Here is a 15,926-nt window from a genome sequence, read left to right as displayed (position 1 = left end):
TACCACTCATTTCTTGACTTTTGTGACTTCTCCATTGCTGGCCTGCCCTGGAATATGACCACTGCATCTTATACCCTCTTGCCCCGCAAAAGAACCTTCCCTAGCAACCCAGGAGCCACCACATCCTACCCAGACTATTACGCATCCCTTTGCTCCTACCTCTTGTCCACCGTGATGTGGCCTCCTGAGGTCTTAGTGGACACACTATATCACCCCTTGGTTGGACTTCATGGGAATATATTAAATAATCTAATCACTTACCCAACATTCTCCAATCACTGATATTCTGTCTGAACTCACTCCCTGATTGTTAGCATACTCCTACCCACTTATTCTCTCTTTACCCTATTGATTCAGAACTTTCTACCCTATTGTTAAAGTATAAACCCCATTCTGAATCCCTAGTTGCCCATTCTCTTACTCCCACCTCATCCCTACCCTACTGATGCCCACCTCCAGATCTCCCCATCCCTTCCATCAAGCCCTCTGGAATGGCTGCTCCGTAATTAACTTTTTTATTCTTAAACCTCTTCTTTTCTCACTGTTTCCATCCTCTGGAAATCACTGAGGCCTAGCCCTCTCCTGATAACAGTACTTCCTTCTCCATCTTCTCCAGTACCAGCTACACTTTTTATCATAGCATAAAACACTTCAAAACCTAGACCTTTTTTACCTTTCTAGGCTTTCATCTACTCTGTTTATAACTTGAATGTACCTAGTTATTTACGTGTTGTCTCTATCATTTGAATATGAACTCCTTGAGGGAAGGGGCTGTTCTTTCCTTTCTTTGAATTCCTGTCACTTAATACAATATCTGGTATATAGTAAGCACTTAATAAATGCTTGTTAAGTGACTGATCTCTAGCTTATTTTACAGCCCATTAAATTTTTCTTCTTCTCAACCATAAGTTTATATATTCCCAATATGTAAGAACCTTTCCTAACAGTGTCTATTAAGTTGCAAAGGTGAAGGCAAAGATGATGTCATTCTGCAAAATCAGACCCATGTGGTAAAGCAGTGTGCTTTACCCTGCCTGGGCATCTTTTTAATTCATCATTCTGCAAAAATACCCTCCAGTTGTTTCACCCAGGGAGGTTTTTGTCTCCTACGGTGGAACTTTAAACTCTCATTTCTTTCATATTTCATTTAGATGTCCCCAAATTGCTTATGATTTGATGGAGTTTTGAGCATGGGGACTAGCTTGGGACATGCAGGAAAGGCAAAATGATGATGCTATTGAAACTGGTAGAACTTTCAAAATATAAATCTTTGAGTTGAATAACTTAATTTAGTTTATATTTTAAGTGCAAGGACTACCAATGACTTGCTCAATTTTTAGAATACAGATACACTTTCAAAAAACAATAAGACCTGAGGTCTTCATACTCCCACCTTTCCTCTGCTATTGTAGCTTCTCTAAATAGTAGAATGAGTCCACTAGGAGTTTTAATGGAAAATTAAATTAGTTATAGATTATTGAAGTAAAAAGTAACTTTAAAAAATTCAACCAAAGAACTTAGAAGGGCACATACAATTACAGCTTTCCCAGCTGTACACATACTGGAAAACACACACATACTGGAAAACATATTTGACCATTCAGTTAACACAGTTTGCTGACACTACAGCCATTATTAGGATTTTATTTTCATCCAGATCAAAACCAGTTAAATAAATAGGGAAGATGAAGCTCGTGGTATAAAGTATAGTCTAAACGCAGATATCATCATGCCAGAATCAGGGGTGGTTATGGTGGTCCAGCTGTTAGCCTTGAAAGGGGACGTGAGTCTGGGAGAAGGCAACATGGCAACATGGATATGAGACATAGTGGCATGGCCTTGTGATGGACCCAAAGGCAGGGTTTAGGAATGGGTCTTTCACAAAGAGTGTGCGCTCACCTATTTCAGTGCTCTAGGACAAAGATCCATTGGCCCCATGCTAGGTACAGCTCTGACTGGCAGTGACTACTCTATGTCCTTAACCTTGTGTCACAAGCAACATGTCTATTGCAGTTAGTGAATGGAAGAATATATATAGAAATGAAATGCAAAGTATAATAAATTCCTTTGGAAAATTTACAGTTTTGTCAGAGAAGCAACGCATAAAAAAGTGAAAGACCAGTAAATATATGAATATGATAAGAATATTACTGTTCCATGAGAAATTATAAATATGAAGAGTTCAGAAACTATGGAAAGACATATAAACTAATGGAGAATGAAGTAAGCAGAACCAGGAAAAAATACTACTACAACAATGTAAACAGAACCAAAAAATAATAAATAATTAAATACTACATAATTATAATGACCAGGTTTGGCCCTAAAGAAGAATTGAATATATGTGTGTGTGTGTGTGTGTGTGTGTGTACATATACATATACATACATACATATACATATATATATATATATACATACATATACATATACATATACATATATCTTACTTCCTGCTCTGCAGAAGTGATAGGCTATGGATAGGGAATATTAGATATACTCTTGGTCATAGACTATGTGTTAGTTTGGCTGAATTATTTTTTTTCTTCTTTTCTTTATTACAAGGGATGGCTCATTAGGTTGGAGAGGTTAAGGGATATATTCAGAAATGAATGTGATATAAAAGTAAAGGGTATCCAAAAATAATACATGTTTTTAAAAATAATTCTCATAAATAAAAGTCAGTTAAACTAGATTGTGTCTAAGGTTCTTTCAATTCTGAGTTATCAGCAAGAAAAGAAGAAAACATACCAGGAAGGGAAAAGAAGAGAAGCCAAAGTACAAAAGTGGACATGGGCATGCATGGGATTTAACCTTACTGATATCAAGATAAGGTGATACAGAAAAATTATTGCACTTGGCATTTGCCAATGGCATCACAATTTGAAGACAACCAGTGTTTCCAGGTCATACAGTCTACTTTCATTGTCCCAAGTAGAAATATGGATTGAAAAACAAGGTTTACAAGATTCAGGAAGACATCATAAGGCCCAAGTGATGGATCTGTGATTAGTGGACATGGCTATTTGTGAGTTTTCTCAATTTAAATAAAAGAGCTGGAGAGTAGTGTGGGATAATGGACAAAAAGCTGGTCATATCAAAAAGACTGGGGTTCAAGTGCCAACTCGTACATATGCTGGTTCTGTTAGCCAGGGCAAATCAGTCAGCCCCTCAGTGCTCCCTGGGTAACTCAAAATTCTGTAAGACTATGAGATGTAGAGAAAAGGCTGATATTCACTGGAAGAGTAAGTATAAGCAACAGCTACCTACACTGATCAAATCAAAGGTCTATTTTTTTAATCAACCTATTTCACAAATATTTATAAACATCTTCAAATAATGGAAAATGCCACTTCATGAGATAAGCTTATATAAGTTGTTTTTATACTCAAAGGTTAATTCAATTCAACAGACACTTGTTATCTGCCTAAAGTTCATTTGACCATGGTGGTGTTTAACCTGTTGCTTTGATGTCTGTGTGAAAAATTATTTCCATTAAATAAAAAGGGATTGTTACTATGGAAACTACTGTACAACACCACATAGTTGCTTTACTTGTAAAATATGCCTTCCTTTCTTAAGAGAACATACATCATTTTTTTTGGTCATTTAATAGATGCCTACTTTTCCTCTTTCACCTGATTTGCAAATGTCATAAAACTTTGTTTATAGACAATTGCTAAGGAAAAGCTTCAGGAAATGAGGAATGTTAGCGAGGCTGGCCCTTCACAGCTGCCATGAGCTAGAAGCAAAGGAACATTCAGCTGACCTCTGGAAACATGTGATCAATTCCCCTCTAGCAGCATTTCCCCAGATTCTACTTTTCCCCACCCCCACCCCCTTGCATCTTCATGTTTATCCTGTTTGCATGTTGCTATGCAAAGACACAGAAAAGGCTTGGCTTTTTTTTTAAATCACTATCATATTCATCAAATGCATTCTTGCAATGATACAAAAGTTCCATAGAAGAATTCTGAAATCCTTTGGGGAGACTAGCTAAGAATATCCAAAGGAAGAAATGATATAGGTTTAAAAACTGACTAAGCCTGTACTAGTACATTACCACATATATCAGCTCGAGAGGTATATGTAGAAGTCCCAATTTGTATTTTGGGAAAATACTGTTAATTTTGCTTATCTGACCAAAAATATGTTATATTGGGTTTTTGTTTTTGTTTTCATTTTTGGTTTTTGGTGAGGCAATTGGTTATATTGGTTTTAATGTCTCTCACTCCCATGGATTGTTTCTGAACCTCAAATAGGGATAATAATAAGACTCACCTTACAGGGTTGTTGGGAGGACCAAATGAGATAATATATACAAAGTCCTTTACAAATAGTAAAGCATTATATAACTTTAAACTACTGTTCTTTTTATAGTATTCTTCTTACCTTTCTCAATGGGCTTCTGCTAGAAACGGTCCTAGAGAAAGTCTTTATCCTGCTATTATTTTATGTTTATTATTTTACTTTATATCATATAATTATGTGTTGTATAATATATTATGTTATACACAATTATTATATTATGTATTTTCTATTTAATGATCTATGCATTTAATGTATAAGATTAAATACTTATTTAATGAATAAGATTAAATGAATATGCATTTAATGATCTATTGCATAGGCTAATTAAAATCAAAGCTTTTTATAGTTGAATAAAATATTAGGATAGAAATCCTAATGGATCTCCTAAAATGATTTATGACATATGAAATATATATTACATATGAAATTAAATAGATGTTCACTGAAAGCAACTTTGGTACAGACCTTTGGGAGCAGACAAGAAAACAGTAATAATATATCCTCCAGTCTGCTCCCACAAGAGTTTGATTCCCTCTGCTATGTCTCTATAATTTTCAAAGCTTTTCTTTCCATGTAACTTGGTGGTTAAAACAGATTAGTTTTATGTCGTGGTAATTGTGAGTCTCTGATAATGGTCTAGTATAGTACACAGGTTAAGTTCAACAGGGTAATTTGAGGTCTATATTTCTGGTATGATAATTTGTCTTCTGCCATACCAAGTCAGGAAAGATAGTATAGTAAGTTTCTGATATATAATTCAAGCCACCGGGTTATATTTCCCCAGTTATTCTGTAGGTGCTACGTTTTTACAGCCTGAAGTCATTTGAGTAGTCTGGGTTCCTGAAATTTCTGGAGATAATGACCTGGTCCCGAATTGCCATCACAAACCCCTCCATTTAGACAAACAAAACCATGACTCAGTCATTTGTTCAATACCAATAATTTTTTTTTCTTTTTTGATAGATAGATTGTTGGCCAAGTCCATATATATATGGCACCCATGGAGGGCCTTTTAATTCTCCTCTTGAGTTTTAACTATATCATAAGCTCCAGTTGGAGGTATACTTTTAGGAGTTACATTTAGCAAATCCAATGATGCATACCTGTTATTAGACAACTGTGGTCAATGAAATGATTGAATGTTCCAAACATATTTCTATAGGTTTTTACCTGTTTGTCATATGCTCTAAGAATATCTATCAACCTTCTTCCTCCTTCTTGACAAAGAAGTGTTCATCTTCATTTATCTGCCTTAGGGTAATGAGCCCTGCATTTTCTTAATATTGCATGGATTTTTGTTCATACACTTTCCAACTTATTATAGTACATTTTAGAGTCCCAAAAGTGTACATTAAGATTGGTATTGAATGGGTGTTAATTGCTTTAAAGTCATTTCTCCCATTCAGCTCTGATCTCAGCATGCTAGTAAACCTCTTAATGTATTCAGCTGCTGCCTTTGATATTTTTATGTTGGATATGTCTTGCCTAGAGGAAACCATGGTATTTGCAGTTATCACCCCCATGCTATTGAATCATGTGATCTCAAGAATCAAATTAAAAGTTTTCAACCTCTATACTTCCTTGACATGTGTTGAATTTTACTTATTGAGTCCAAATAACATTTTGTACCATTAGAGAAAGAATCCATGAGTCAAAGGAGTTGTTTAACATGTTTTTCAGTGGAACCATATAACTTGCTGCCATCCATATACATCAAGTGATTAATAAGATGTTTTAGTTCAACACTCTCTTTAACTCAGAGCCATACATACTTCTATTGAGGAGATATGATCATGTATTTACAGTCAAGTGGAACCTCAATGGGCTTAAACTATCTTCCTGAAAAATGTCACACTTTCTATCAATTATTATTATGTTAATGGCCTGTTTTAAATAGAGAATAGCTCTCCATGTGGACATTAAATATTCTAATATTCTTACTAACTTGGGTCTAATTTACATATTCACAGTATATGAATAAGCCATGATTAAAGAACTGAGTCAAAAGCTTCACAGTAACCAACAAAGGCAGTATAAATATTATAGTGCTTCCAGGCAACTTGTTCCATAATTGCTAAATCACTAATAAGTTATTCTTTACATCCCTGGAACTTTTTGGTAGACTCTTTTTGCTCCTCAACCAATACGCTGTTTTCTTGTAAGTATTTATATTTCTAGTGATATAAGCTGTGTATGCTTGGTATAAAACACCCAAATATGCAATTAGATTATGTTTGAAGTGATTATGTTTTTACTGGTAATTTCATCTCATATTATTATCATTATCATTATTATTATTTTTGTTAATAAAGCAAGAAAATCATTGTTTCTGTCAAGGTCAGAATCATAATTTCCTTTGTACTTCATCCTTTTTTAAATAGAGAAATTAAAATTTTAATTTAATTAATTGCTTATTTATTAATATTTTTCTAGGCTGGTGATTTTAACAGTATAGGGAAATACTTAAAGTCTTAGTTGCACTGAGAGTGTACATACGGTCACAAAGCTAGTATATGTCAGAGGAAGAACATGGACCCAGATCTTCCTGACTGCAATGTGGGCCCTCTGTCTACTGCAGGCTCCTAAGTGAAGTTTTACAAAAGGTTTAAATGGAACTGGTTTCATAGACTTGCTTACTCAGAGGAGTGGGTTTTTTAATAGGCGCATAGAGAAGGAATTAGAAGATATATTCTCAGTATCTTATGTCTATAAGAAGGCTTGTAGTTAAAACCTCAACAGAACATAAAGCAGTTTGTGGCATTTTTGATTAGAAGCTTTATATTTCACCTCAGCATTGCAAAGTACAAACAACTTCCAGTATATGTCTGCTAGTAAAATGGCCAGGCCAGTCACCTTGCCAGTGATAATTTTATCTGATGTAGAAGCTTCCCTTACCACCAGTCAGTTTCACTCATTGGACCTCTGAACCTCTCAAACTCATTTGGCAGCCTCCAACCCTGGATATGTCTATCTCAGGAAAGATATACATTCAACCTAGATCAAGAAAGAACAAATATGAAAGAGCTAGTCCAATCCCAGACTCAGACTTGCTTACATAAGGCTTGTGCTTTAAATGCTGTGTGCTAATTAATTGCTTCACAGCAGCTGGGGTGGGGAAGAGGACAAGTCAACCCATTTTGCCATTTTCTTCTCAAGACACAGCTCAAAACAGTCCAGAAGTGATTCAAAGCCAGAAAGGAAGAGGGAGATGAGGATAAGGTCCTTCCCTTTTAAATATTCACTGAATAGATATTTCATATCCATTAGCTTTTCTATCTCCATTGACAATAAGGGGGCTCCCTATCATTTCAAAGTTCAGTTCCTTCAGTGATGAGTCACATCTGGCAGAAAGTAGGTCCCAGAGCTCTCTTACGGTTTTCTGGAAGGAGGAATGGAAATTGACCATGCATCATGGGTTGGTCATTGTTACATACAGATAAGGAAAATGCGTCCCAGAGAAGTTAAGTAACTTATCCGAAGTCATACATGTAATAAGTGACAAAGCTGGGGTGCAAACCTAAGTCCTTTGATGCTTTTCACTGGAACTTGTTGTCTCCTGGAGTGATAGCATAGCTTATGGGGAGCCTGTTGGCAAAATATACACAAGATCATAAATTTAGAGCTGCAAGGAACTGAGAGGCCATCTAATTCAGTGTCTTTCATTTTATGATAAAGAAACCGAGGCTTAGAAATGAGGTGACTTGCCTAAAGTCACACATGTAATAAGCAGCTGAGACAGGATTTGAACCTGGATCTTCCTTCTCCAAATGCACTACTCTTCCCACTGCATCACTTAGCCTAAATCTAAAGGTACCCAAATCTAAGTATATGTGAAGCAATCAATATATTTTAAAATGCATTTTATCTCTTTTGAGTTTTACTCACACTATAACTGTTCAACTAATTTGTGTGATGTACCAGTTTTATATCGAGGACCAAAGTCTTTTTTCATTTTTGCTCCTGGCATCCTTTAAAATCATGTCTCTAGAGGTCAGTGCCAGCTGCACATGATGAAAGAGTTTATAGAGCATTTCAGGATGTTGAGAAGTTCAGCAGTACAAACCAGTTCATTCACACATTATAGCTCTTCTAAGTATATTCAGAATGAGATGGTGGGGGGAGGAGAGATGGCAGAATGGGGAGGAAAGTCAAGAATCCTGTAGTAAAGAGGAAAAAACAAAGAAAGCCATAGAATCCTAATTTCTCATGACCATGGTGCCCTGTAATAAATACTCTTAGAAGAGAGAGAGAGAGAGAGAGAGAGAGAGAGAGAGAGAGAGAGAGAGAGAGAGAGAGAGAGAGAGAGAGAGAGGAGGGAGGGAGGGAGGAGGAGAGGGAGGAGAGAGAGAGAGAGAAGAGAGAGAGAGGAGGGAGGGAGGGAGAGAGAGAGAGAGAGAGAGAGAGAGAGAGAGAGAGAGAGAGAGAGAGAGAGAGAGAGAGAGAGAGAGAGAGATTTAACCCTCACAAAAAAATAATGCAATATACATTCAATAAGATGAGGAAAGACTTTTTTTCCCCTTTAACCTAAACCACTATGCTGAAGGTAAAACTTTCTAATGACAAAGGATAGATATGGGCACTAATATAAATGGACAAAAACAGGGCAATCCTGCTTTTAAGCCCCAGTGGAGCACCACTAAATATACTCCAGACCACTTCTAATTTCCTACCTATGTCTTATTCAAACCACAGTAGCCATCTTACTCCTTCCTTATTTTCTACCCTGAAGCTTGCTTATGTTCCTCCAATTCTACCCATCTTTCCCACTGCTTCCAACCTACTCCCTCCACCTCTGTCCAGAATGGCACTGAAGACATTTACTAATTTGTATCTACACATTACAGCAAAGTGAATTTGTTACTTAGGTAGAATCATAGATGTAGAGCCAGAAGAAACCTCAAAGACCATTTAGACCAAACCTCTCATTTTACAATGAATAACTGAGCCTAGGGAGGTTAAGGAACTTGCCTACGGTCCCACAAGGAGTAAGTGGCAAAGTTGACATTTGAACCCAGGTTGCATGTCTCTAAATGCAACCTTCTTTTCACTAAACACCAGAGATATTTCTCAGCAAACCCCCTTTACAAAGGACAGTGCTCTAAAAAAGTTAAATTATAGATTATCAAAAAAAGTTGATCATGTCTTTAAATGTTGGCAAGATAATACATTGAGTACAAGAGGTACAAAACCTTGCCCAAACAACAAACTCCCTGAAAATTAGAGTGGTCCAAATATAAGCTAATTGATCCATGAGCCAACAGAAAAATTTAAAGACAAAGTCAAAAGATTGAGAAAAAATAGGAGAAAATGTAAGGAGGAGCAAGAGTATTCTAGGCATTGTTGTTGTTGTTTGTCCTTAGTTCTGGAAGAGGACCATGACATCAGGAAGGTGATGTCATGACTTGCAAGTGAATTGGATTTAAGTGAGTCAAGGCTGTGCAAAGTCACCAGCCTCACTTTCTCCTCCAGAGCCCTCTGGGTCCAGTGGCCAGATATAGATCAGGATGACTGGAGATGGCCCTGGATGCAGCGGGAAACCTTGGCCTTTTGTAAGCTGAGGTCTTTCCGAGGTCTCAGTTTGTCTGATGCAATGCCCACTCAGTGATTAAGGCTAGGTAAGAAATGAGGCAGAGAATGGTCTCTTTTACCTAGTCAAAAAAAATTAATCTGGAAGGGGAAGACCCTCAGGGTTTCTGGACAAAACAGAAACAACTGCTATTTACACTCACTCTGAGCTATCAGAGCCCAAACAATAACCAAGTGAGGCTGGGGCTGGGACCTATTTTGGCCAATCTATGAAAGCCAGAGTGAATTGTGTTTAAGGCATGGTCCTTAAAAGAAATCTAGCCCATAAACCCCAAGATATCTTGCAAGGTTTCAAAGATCAAAATTAATATTCCTTTGGGCAGAGCACCTGCAGGTAAAGAGCCAATGAAAACGTCCAAAGTCAGGAGTTAGAGTATCTAGTTAAAGGAACGGCAAGGAAGCCAGCATAACTGGATCACTGAGTACTTTGGGGTAAGCAACATGCAAGAAGACTGGAGAGGTGGGGTGTGGCAGGGCAAGTTATGAAGGACTTTGAGTACCAAACTGAGGACTTTATACCTGATCCCAGAGGTGACAGAGAGCCAATGGAGTTTATTGATTAGGAGTCACATGGTCAGACCTGCCTTTAGGAAGACCAGTTTGGCAGTTGGGTGGAAGACTGGAATGGAGAGAGACTTGAGGCAGGGAGACTGACCAGTAAGCTATTACTATAGCTGAGGTGTGAAGGGATAAGGGCCGACACTAGGATGACTGCAGTGCTAGAGGAGAGAAGAGGGCATACATGAGAGATAACACAAGGGTAAAAACAACAGAATTTGGCAACAGATTGGATATGGAGAAATGGGAGAGCAAGGAGCTAAGGATGATCCCTAGATTGTGAGCCTGGCCACCTGGGAAGATGGTGGTACCTTCAACAGTAATAAGGAAGTTAGGAATAAGGGAGGGTTTGGAAGGAAAGTTAGGAGTTCAGACTTGGACATGCTGGATTTAAGGTAGCTATAGGACATCCAGTTCAAGCTGTCTAATAGGCAGTGGGAGATTTGACACTGGAAATCAGGAGAGAGGCGAAGGCTAGATAAATAGATTTGAGAATCATCAGCACAGAATAATCATTGAATACAGGGGAGCTAATTAGATTGCCAAGTTATAGAGTGTAGAGGGAAAAGAGAACAGGGCCCAAGACTGAGACCTGGAGGAGACCCATTTGTACTCTAAGGGACTAGGACTAAAAGAAGAGCTGGAAAAAGCACCAACCTGCTTTGGTAGAGTTTCCTCATCTGGGAATTCTGTATGCCAATGAAATCACAGGTCTCATCCCAATCCCTCTCCATAAGGACAAGCCCTAGCATCGTAAAACAAAACAACTTCCCATCAGGTGGAAGAGGTGACTCCCTAACAGAAGGGAGTTGGAAGAGCCAGCCAAACGGAACGTCTGACCCGAGGGGAGGGCAGGGATGGTGGAAATGTTTTAAGCTTCCCAAAGAATAGCGTCTGCTGGTTATTCGCATTATACTTCTGTGTTTGTGTCTTGTGCCCCCAATAGATCGTAGGTGAGCTCCAAATGATCAGGAGCCCTGCCTTAGCCAAACTTTTACATCTCTCCGACACCTAGCACACCACTGTTACACAGCAGATGATTAAAGGATATTTGTTTAATGAATGAGTGAATGGGAAGGTGTTTCCCTCTTGTCCAGAAAGAAACTTGCCCCTCCTAGGGAAGGGGTAAACAGAAAGAATGTGAGGAACACACTCTGAAAGGCCTACCCAGTGAGCTCAACCGTGGGTTTGTGGAAAAACAGTACCTCCACTGCCTCCTGAACAGTAACTTTGTACAACGTCAGTGGGAAATCATCCGCGTCCGGCACAGTTATGGACTTTCCTTTCTTGAGCTCCTTCTATGATTAAAACCTTCGGGCACATTTTGGTTTTGTTATGTAAATCTTAATGGAGCACAGATGCAAAAGGAGCAGGTTACCTGAATGACATTTTCACATTTCTGTTAGTAGAGTGTTCATGCTACAATTGGCTCCAATTCATCTGCTTCTTGGGAAATATAGTTGACATGCATTCATTGTTCCCAGGGCAGCCTGTGTACTTGGGTACATTCTTAGCAGGCTGGTCATGCAGGGATGCTCTGTGAAGTCATCATCTTAATATGAGTCCTGGACTAAAGCTAATAGTGATTTCTTCTTATTTTCCTCTAATTGTTATCTCTTCCTCTGACACATAGTTCCCTTTTTCTGGAATCCAAATGTTGATATCCAGTCATTTATCCAAAGACACCAATCCCCAGGTCACCCAAAGGCCATCTCTTTTGTTTTGGCCTGGATATTTCATTCTTTCCACACAAATTCTTTGGGAGGGTAGCTCAGCCAAATATATGTGTAACCTTCCAAGTTGTACCTCCCCTTCTAAACAGAGGCTGCAGCAAAGCAGAAAGAACATTAGATTTAGAGGCAGAAGACAGTGTCGAATGGAGGCTCTTACATTTGCTAGCTCTGTGACATTTATGGGCCAGCCACTTCACTTGTCTGGGCCTTTGTTTCCTCATCACCTGTAAACTGGGAGCAATGATTCTTGCCTGGCCTTGACTACCTTACCAGACTATTTTGAAGATCAAAGGAGATGCCAAAAAGGGCAGCTAGGTGATGCCATAGTGCAGAGTGCTGGTTCTGGAGTCAGGAAGACTGGTCTCCCTGAGTTCAAATCTGGCCTCAGACACTGGACTAGCTGTGTGACCCTGGACAAGTCACTTGTCCCTTTTTGCCTCAGTTTCCTCATCCGTAAAATGAGCTGGAGAAGGAAATGGCAAATCCCACCAGTATCTTTGCCAAGAAAACCCTAAATGGGGTCATGAAGAGTCAGACATAACTGAAACAATTGAACAAAAACAACAAATATAAAAAACTCTGGAAACTGAAAAAGACTACATAAATATCAATTAGTAATATTGGTAATAGTAAGCGTAAATTGTGTCTATAAAGCAGTGAGGCTAATTATTTTGTGGCATGTAGAATTTATCTCATTACTTCACCATAAATCTCATACTTTTTGTCCATAATCATGCCGCCCTTTTTATGAGCAGATGGCAAACTGACTCATCACCATACAGCACAGACATATTTATACTATCTCATCCAGCACTTTCTCCCTGTTTCCTTCATGGGAGAAAACCATAGGATCACAAATTTAGAGCTGGAAGAAATCTTAGAGGTCATCTATCCCAATCCCCTCATTTTACAGATAAAGAAACCTGAGGTCCAAAGAAGTTAGATGGCTTGCCTAAAATCATGCAACTAATAAGTGTCTGAGGCAGGATTTGAATGCAGGTCCCTTAGTTCCAGATACAGTGCCCCATTGGCTAGACCATGGCACCTTTCTTAAGGGCAGGAACCATATTGTTTTTTTGTTTTTGTATCACCAATGCCTAGCACAGTTCCTAAAATATATTAGGTGCTTTAAAAAAAAAGTCTGTTGGTTGATTATTTTGACATAGAATAAATTTAATTGACCACATGAGGATGGAACTAAAGAAAAACTGACTTGAAATCTTTAAGTTGTAGCATCCTCCCCTTTCACCCCAGGGCTAATTCTCCAGCACCATCTTGAAATGTCAGACTAAGTCCCCAGAGGATGACCACTTCTGACCACTTCTCCTTCCCTCCCCAAGAATAACCCTGGGAGCTGGAGTTTCTAAAACTATTGCTCACAAGCTTCTACCAATGAACTCTTCATTAATTATCAACTAGAGCTGATTAACTTTTTTAGAAGTTTATTTACTAAACATGTATCAAGCATGGTTATTGCAGAAATAGTTCCCCAACCCAAAGGTACATTCTACCCTTGTACACACAAAATCCCTGAGGAGAATGGACTCAAAGTTAAGAATGTACATGTAGCCAATTGGTAGACTCACAGGTCTTGATGCTTGGACATCTTCTTGACCGCTCATGGAGGGCACATGTAATTCCCCTTATGTGGAGCTCCCTGCTAGTTTCACGTGTACTTCTAGACCTAGGTATAGCATAGCAAGCTAACGTAGAATTGCACATTCCAGGAGCAGGCCAATTGAGTAATGGTCATACTTAGAAGTAAAGGACTCCAGAGAAGGAATTGCCCTTGGGGTAGGTAGGAGAAAGTTTTGTTTCTCTCTAACCTCCCTCTCAGCACCACCCACCACCCTCTAGTTCTTAAGGAGAGGTTGACTTCTTCAATACTCATTGGCATTTTTAGCAGTGTTAGCACCAATGCTTATCACAGTGCCTGGCACCTAATAGATATGTAATAAAAGTGTGTCAACTGACTTAAATATAAGATTTCAATAAACTGGGAGCCCATTTGAAGTAGCATTAAGTGTTCAGAGTACATTTCATGGAGTACTGAAAAATGCATAGAAATAGGAAAGTGTGGGACATAAGATATGAAAGTATTTTTGATTGTTATAGGGATTGCTATATCCCCGTAGAGGGAGCAATACAAGATAAAGTTAGAAGGTAGAGTGATAAAAGATTATGGAGAGCTTTGAAAGCCAAAGTGAGTTCTATCTGTACTAAAGAGCCTGAACATTAAAAACAAGGGCAAAACATTCCCAGAGTATAGAAGTCACTGTTTCTTGATTAAATTTTTCTATATAACAAATTAGATCTTCTGGTCTCGACATCTTTTGGACTACTTTCAGTTACTATGTACAATCTTCTCTGGCTCATGATATGAGCTGAAGGTTCTGTGGCCTTTGTTATCCCTCATCTGTGGCAGAATCTGATATAAGCCTACGGACAAACTCAAACATACCTATGGCCAAGAAAGAGAAATTGTTAATGACGACAGCCTGAACTTCAAGTTGAAAAGGCTTAGCCCTGTGATACTTAGAAACTGTAGAAATGACCCAACTGGAATCCTCAGACTAGGACAATTTAATGGCTGAGGTAGTTTACAGGCAGAGAGAATGAGAGAAGGCCTTGGATTTATAACAGTACCATTGCAATCTAATGGGCACCTGAAGCTATGTTTGGGGCAAATCAAACACTATGTGCAATGAATCACTGTCCAGTAGAGAGGCACTTCTTTCTAATTCTCTCTACTGAGACTTGAGAAAAGAAATAGCATGTTAAATGGCTATTGCTTGGATATGTTTTTACTCCGTCCTCCATGAAGTTAGATATTAAATACTAAAGACTAACAGATAAACATTTTGTACTTGTGCTGTGCTATCACTTTATTATGAATGAACAGAATGTTTCAGAAAAGTTTTATTTTACAATGGTGCAAATGAAAGTTCTTTGTCCTCTAAATGTACAGTTGTAGCATATGCTTTTAGTTTAGTTTTGTTGGTTTGTTTAAGGAGGCTAAGGAATTGCTGCTCAGTTGTTTCAGTCATGTCCAACTCTTCCTGACACCATTTGGGGTTTTCTTGGCAAAGTTACCCCTCCAGTACTTGCCATTTCCTTCTCCAGCTCATTGGACAGATAAGGAAACTGAGCCAAACAGGGTTAAATGACTTGCCCAGAGTCACACAGCTAGTTAAGTGACTGAAGCCAACTCATGAATATAAGTAAGTTTTTCTGACTCCAGGTCCGGTGCATTATCCACTGTGCCACCTAGCTGCCCCCAACATAATACTATTTCGGTCTCACTAGTGAAATTTAATAAGAAACAGCAAGATACCATGAATTCAGACTCTATTAGTAAACTATACTTCTGTAAATCAGTGAGGGGATTTGAGTTAAAATTTACCTTTGCTCAATTTAGGAAGAAAAGGTTTGCTAAGCAAACTAATAGAGCAAACAAAACTTCAGGGGAGTGTTTAAGCTAGTTAAACAGATAAAATGTTTTCGAAATTTCAGAAGCATTCATTTACATGGAAACAATGTGCTAATTAGTTATAAAATGTCTATTTGTCAAAGATTTATTCCAAATGACCTGGACTTCTGGGAAATCCTTTGTTATTCTAGATATTATTACATGTACATGAGAATAATAAAACTACATTTTTTTTAAAAAAAGCAGTCTGTGTTGTAACCTTTTTAAAAATTCCCACTAAATTTTCTTTCCCTTTTTGTACGAGACCAC

The sequence above is a fragment of the Phascolarctos cinereus genome, unplaced genomic scaffold (assembly GCF_003287225.1).
Source record: "Phascolarctos cinereus isolate Bilbo 61053 unplaced genomic scaffold, phaCin_HiC Scaffold_1;HRSCAF=81, whole genome shotgun sequence".
Taxonomy (NCBI): Eukaryota; Metazoa; Chordata; class Mammalia; order Diprotodontia; family Phascolarctidae; genus Phascolarctos; species Phascolarctos cinereus.
The sequence above is the reverse complement of the archived record's forward strand: the minus strand, read 5'-3'. Positions refer to the sequence as shown.